This window comes from Elephantulus edwardii, unplaced genomic scaffold (assembly GCF_000299155.1).
Source record: "Elephantulus edwardii isolate Elephantulus edwardi_28Jun2011 unplaced genomic scaffold, EleEdw1.0 scaffold00293, whole genome shotgun sequence".
NCBI lineage: Eukaryota > Metazoa > Chordata > Mammalia > Macroscelidea > Macroscelididae > Elephantulus > Elephantulus edwardii.
The window spans coordinates 450,541-457,426 of record NW_006400043.1 but is presented as its reverse complement, the minus strand read 5'-3'; positions in this window follow the sequence as shown (position 1 = coordinate 457,426).

Below are 6,886 nucleotides of genomic sequence, written 5' to 3'. Positions count from 1 at the left end.
TGGAGACTAAGGTGCACCTGATCTGGGCTATAGTCTTCTCAATTGCGTCCTATGCATCAGAAAGTCGAACAGTAAATAGGGATGATAGAAGGAGAATTGATGCCTTTGAGCTGTGGTGCTGGAGAAGAGTGTTGAATATACCACGGACTGCTAGGAGAACAAACAGGTTTGTCCTGAAGAGGGTGAAGCTGGAATGCTCCTTGGAGTCAAGGATTCTGAAGCTTTATCTGACATATTTTGGCCATGTAGCAAGGAGTGACTGGTTCTTGGAGAATGACATCATGTTTGGAAGAGTAGAGGGGAAGTGCAGAAGAGAAAGACCTTCGATGAAATGGATCGATTCTGTGACTGGAGTGGTGGGAATGAGTGTGTTTGAGATGGCTAGGTTGGCACAGGATAGAACGGCATTTGAAGTTCTTGTACATATGGTTGCTATGAGTCACAAGTGACTCAATGGCACATAACAACAAGAGCAACAACAAGCATCTTCTTTAGTCATTATCTAGCTTTCTGATGCGTAACAAGTAATTGAGAAGATGACAGCCTGGATCAGACACACCTTAGGCTCCAGGTTGATGTCTTTGTTCTTCAGTACTCCGGAGAGATCCCTGACAGTAGATTTTCCCAATGCAATTCATCTTTTAATTTTCTACCTGGTGTTACCAAGTGTCTTGATTGTGGAACCAAACAAATGAAAGCTGTTAACAATCTCAGTCTCATCATCATTTATCATAAAGCTGCCCAATGATGAGAATTTTTGTTTTCTTGATATGAGTTTCAATCCATACTTAAGTTTGCAGCCCTTGATCTTCTGCAGCAAGTGTTTCAGGTTCTCCTCAGTTTCAGCAAGCAGGGTTCTGTCATTTGCACAACAGGTTCTTAATGAGTCTTCCACCAAACTTGATACCACACTGATCCTCAAAGAGCCCAGCCTCCCGGATGTTCTTTTGGCATATAGATTGAATAGACATGATTAGTATATCATAATTTTTGCATTAGCTGTGTCAAATGTTGTTACTGCTATGGATCATTTGATGCACTATAATTCATGTTGTTGTTGTGTGCTTTGAGTCAGAACACACTCATAACTAACTCTCCCATTGAAAGTTTTCAGAGGCAGTAAACAACACATAAGAAGAGATTGTCCATCCTTTTATTAACTCTATAAACAATAAACCTAAACCTTTATGTATCTTGAGCCATTCTCATGGTCTCCACTATCCTTAAGCTCATTAAGTATTTTTTTAATTGAACTTCTATTTTTCCCAGCCTTATGTTTTATTCCTAGGACTCTTTTCTCTTTTCAACATGTCCAAAGCACATACACCCTAGTTGCATTTCTCCCAACACATATTACTTGTTCTTTCTTTAACACGCATATATATTTTTAATTTTATATTGATTTTCATACAAAATTCATATGCATTGTGTTTCATTCATGTACATTGTGCTTCACACGTTTCTTCATTCACTTTGTGTTTTTACATGATCATTCCATACACTGTGTTTTATAAAATTAATCAATGTTGATCTATGCCCACTATTATTTCATCTTTTCAGGTCCCTAATAAAACTTTCTTAATTACTTCACCCTCTCCCTTTGCCTACCATATACTGTGACCCCTTGATTTTCTTCCTCCCCACCCTCAGATTCCTGCCACCTACCCTGCTCCCTTTGAACATCTGTACACATCTTACTAGTTATCTTTCTATTCTTATGATAATGGTCTTAGGTAATATTTGTCCTTTTGTGACTGAGTTCACTCAGCATAATGCTCTCCAGTCTCTCCTCTATTATTTAATATTTTTTAAAACCACTGCTTCAAAGTACCACCTAGCATTCCATCATGAAAGTACCACAATTTCTCAATCCATTATTTTTTGTTATACTAACTTATTTTAAAAATTTGAATACATTGTTTTTCACACCTGATTCTTTCTATTTCCCTCACCCCCACCCCCATCAAATTGTGCAACTCCATGATTAATACCCCCTCACATCGTTGTTCCCCTGCTTTCACCCTTTCCACCCCCACCTTGGATCCTCACACTCATCCTATATTAATGGTTTTATACAATATTTGTTCTTATGGAACTGAGTTATTTCACTCAGCATAATGGCTCTCCTTTCCCTCACAGGCTAGGTAACAATTTACAAAATCATTACTCCTGCATATTGTGTAGAATTCTCTTATATGAATGTACCATATTTTTTTCAACCCATTTGTCAATCCATTAATTTTTTATGAATATTTGCACTGTTTCCATTTTTTCCCTATTGTGAAGATTTTAGCAAAGAATATCAGAAGAATGTCTATCTGTGTTACATTGATTATGCAAAGGCATTTGACTGCATGGATCATAACAAACTGTGGCTGACTCTGAGAAGAATGGGAATCCCAGAACATTTAATCGTGCTAATGTGAAACCTATACTTGGACCAAGAGTCAGTCGTCAGAACAGAGCGGGGCAACACTGCATGGTTCAAAATTGGGAAGGGTGTACCCTAGGGATGTGTCCTATCTCCATACCTTTTCAACAGGTATGCAGAGCAGATTATCAGAGAGGCTGGGATCTATGAGGAGAAGCATGGCATTAGGATTGGTGGACGGTCTATCAACAATCTGCGTTATGCAGATGACACAACCTTGCTCGCTGAAAATGAGGAGGACCTCATGTACTTGCTGCAGAGGGTCAAGGACTGCAGCCTTCAGTATGGACTAAGGCTCAATGTCAAGAAGACAAAGATTCTCACCACTTGACCAATTAGTAGCATCAGGATGGATGGTGAAGAGATTGAGATTATTCACAGCTTCAGTTTGCTCGGCTGCACAGTCAACACTCTTGGCACCAGCAGCCAGGAAATCAGAAAACATATTGCGATGGGAAAGTCTGCTGCTAGGAACCTCTCTAAAGTACTCAAGAGCAATGGTGTCTCTTTGGAGATGAAGGTGTGCCTGATACAGGCCATGGTCTTTGCAATCACTTGTTATGAATCAGAGAGCTGGACAATGACTAGGGAGGAAAGAAGGAGAATTGATGCCTTTGAGCTGTGGTGCTGGAGAAGAGTATTGAATGTGCCATGGACTGCCAAGAAAACAAACAGATTCATCCTAGAGAGGGTTAAAGCAGGCTACTCCTTGGAGGCAAAGATTCTGGGGCTTCGTTTGACATACGTTGGACTTGTTGTAAGGAGCGTCAGGTCTTTGGAGAGAGACATCATGCTGTGTAGAGTAGAGGGACAGTGCAGAAGGGGAAGACCCTCTATGAGGTGGATTGATTCAGTTTACTGAGGTAAAAAGACTGATACCTCATTTACCTATGGGCAAAAGACCTGGAAAGTCTTTTCACAGAGGAAGATATTTTGATGATCACCGAATACATGAATAAATCATCAAAATCACCAGCAAATTAAGATAACAATGAAATAACATCTCACTGTAATAGCAGGGGCAAAATTTGCTTGTTTTTGTGATTTTGTTTTTGTTTTCTCTAATACAATTTTAGTACTATTTGACAACACCTCAGAAAAAAAGGATCAATTTTTTACTGGCCTTTCTTATTTAGTATTCGAGTTTCATATCCCAATGATGTAAGTGAGAACACTTTGTCTTGGGACAGGTGCACCTTTGTTTTTAAAACTTATATCCATGTTCTTTAGCACTTTGCCTACGCTAGTGCATCTGTTTGCCTTACAGAGTTGGCTTTAATGTTGCTGTGATGCTGAAAGATATTCCACCAGTTTTTCAACCATAAAAATAGTTACTCCTGGTAGACACGTTTCAGTGGAGCTTTCAGATTAATATAGACTAAGAGAAAGACTGTCCAACCACTTTTGAAATAATAGGCCCATTATTGTTGTTGTTGTTGATTGCCATCGAGTCAAGTACGACTCATAGCAACCTTATGAACAAAAGGCCTGAAGCCTTTCTATAACTATCATCATGTCTCAAAGTTCATTAAGTTTCCAGAGACATGCAGTTTAGGAAGTAGATGCCACTCCTGCTTGCAAACCTGTCTTAAACTGGGAGCTCCACCAAACACTGTCCACCATAGGTAATTGTTATGGCCTTTGACACACCAAGGGCACAAGGTTCAGCATCACAGCAACCCCGGATTACTTCAGTACACAAAATTGACAGAAGAGTGCTGTACAGCTTAGAAGAATGTTCCTCCAAGATAAAATAACAACTGACTTTTAAATGCAAAGGCCCTCCACGAGGTCTTGTAGACTCTAAACAAGAGGCTTAAAATATATATAGGTACTATTCAGAATTGAGCTGGCTCTTCATTTTCAGAGTGCCTGAAAAACAAAATTTAAGTCTTTTATACTAAGAAGGGTTTTGTGTTTGTCTGTTTGTTTTAAATTATAATAATGCACATCAGGTAGAGATGGTGTGCATGCTTTCATAGGATTTTGTCTGGAAATCTTGGGAGAGAATATATTTTCAGGCTTAGTTTGTTTTCCTGAATTCAACTGGATAAAGTTCTAGTACCAAGTTCCTGTCTGCCTAGAAGTTGATCAGAATTTCCAAAGACACCAATTCTCTACATTGAGGATCTCCTTTGTTATTATGTTTTAAGTGGAAATGTACTGAGACAAAGTCTGTAGGTATGTACTAGAAATTATACTGGAAATTTTAAGGTAGCACCTACTGATGATTTGAATCCACTTTCTCTTTGGAGAAAGATGGGAATAATCTTCATGTTATTTATATCCTCTATATGGTCATGGTGTAGTCCCTTCCACTTGCTCACATCTGTCTTCATATTAATTTGTAGGTTAATGTTTGCTAGTACGATAATGTAAGATTATGCATGGAATAGTGGTTATCTTTAAAACATACGAGTCATTGTGAATTTACAATAAAAAGACTTTGTATAGGATCTTATCTTGAAAAATAACAACACAAAACAGAATGAACTAGTGCTTGAGTTTATATGATTGTTTTTGCACTTCACAGTTTGATGCAATTTATCTTTTTGACAGGATACAGATGTTTTTCAAATTCTGGTTTCTGTGTCATTTATCATAGGATAGGGGACTTGATTTGAAGTAAATTGTTGCCCCATTCATGCTCAAGATGATTGGAGAGAGAAAAGAAGAGAGATGATCCTATCAATATTGACGTGCCCCTTGCCAACAAAGATTTTATTTGCAATAGTGCAAAGATAAAATCTAGATCCATGGTTACAATTCGAGTCATCACCTCCTTAAGTGTATATGATCTATTGAAATTTCCAAAGATTCAAGTATCTACTTTGTAGTCTAAACAGATTAAACTTTATTGTAATAGGAATCATCACCTTCCTCCTAAAATTGTACAAATCTGTAGTCCTGTTGTGTATTATTTTTCTGAGAAGCTGAGCTTTACTTAGTTTATAATTTTGGTGGAAAGGTTTATTTTCAAGAATTTAAATTTGAAAACTTCATGTTGTAATAAACCTATTGCACAAAAGTGCATTGCCTAATGAGAATTTATCAGGCTTACATGTATTGTTATAAAAGATGAAAATTATCAGAATATTTTTACAGTTGACTTGCACACATATCAAAACTATGCATTTCATCAAAATTAAGGTCACAGTGAGACATTATGGTTATTGTTGTTGTTGTTGTTAAGTGCCATTGAGTCAAAGGCAACGCATAGTGATCCTATGAAGGAAAGTCCTCAACAGTTGTGTGACTTTCATCCTCTCTCCAGGTTCATAGGGTTTCCAGAGGCAAGCTAGTTTGAAAGTGGAAGCCACTTCTGTTCCGAAGCTTGTTTTAATCGGGGCGCTCTACCAAATACTGTCTGCCATGGTTAACCATTTTCCCATTTGACTCATCAGTGTCACAATGTTAGGCTTCATAGCAACCATGAGTTACTGCTGTACAGCAAGTGGACACATCAGGGCTATACAACCTAGAAGATGGTTTGAATAAAAACAATGAAAAACAGACCTGAGAGCCTCAGATTAAAAATCAGCCACCTTTCGTTCGGTAGCTTCGCTTTCTGTCCACTAGACCAACTGATCACTGATATTATAGTACGCACATTAAAAGAGCTAAAATAAATTTTAGAAGGTAGCTGTTGCTATTGCTGTTATGTGCTGTCGAGTCAACTACAACTGAAAATATGCAACAGCTCTGAACCCTGCTCTATTATGAGCCAATATCACACTGTCCAATACACTTTCCCCCATTACCTCAGTTATTGTATCACTTCATCTTATTTGAATTTTTCCTCTCCTGTGTTGTTCCTCTTCCCTTCCAAGCACTATGTTCTTTTCCAAGAACTGGTCAATCCTGGCAACATGCCCAAAAGTATGTGATTTTTTAATCAGTGTTGGGTTCTATTTCCATATCTATTAAATCTGCAAATCATTTGAGAATCTAGACTCTATGAAGGAGAATGTGGCATCAAGATCGAAGGCAGATTCAATACCATGCATTATTCAAATGACCTTGCTTGCTGAAAATGGGAAAGATTTAAAGCATTTGTTGGAGAAGATTAAACAACACAACCTTCAATATGGATTGCATCTTAAATCAAGAAAACAAAAATTCTTACCATTGAACAAATAGGCAACATCATGATGTTATTGTTGTTATGTGCCATTGAGTCACCCGTGACTCATAATTATACAACAGCTCTGAAGCCTTTTCTGTCCTGAGATAGTCACACTGACTCTGTCACACCTACTCCATTGCCTCAGTTATGATATCAACCCATACCATCTGCAGTGCTCCTCTCCTGTGCTGTCCCTCCACCTTTCCAATGGTAATATATTTCTCCAAAGACTGGTCCGTCCTGGCTACATGCCCATAGTATGTGAGAATGTTGTTGTTGTATGTGCTGTCAAGTCATTTGCGACTCATAGCAACCCTATGTACAACAGC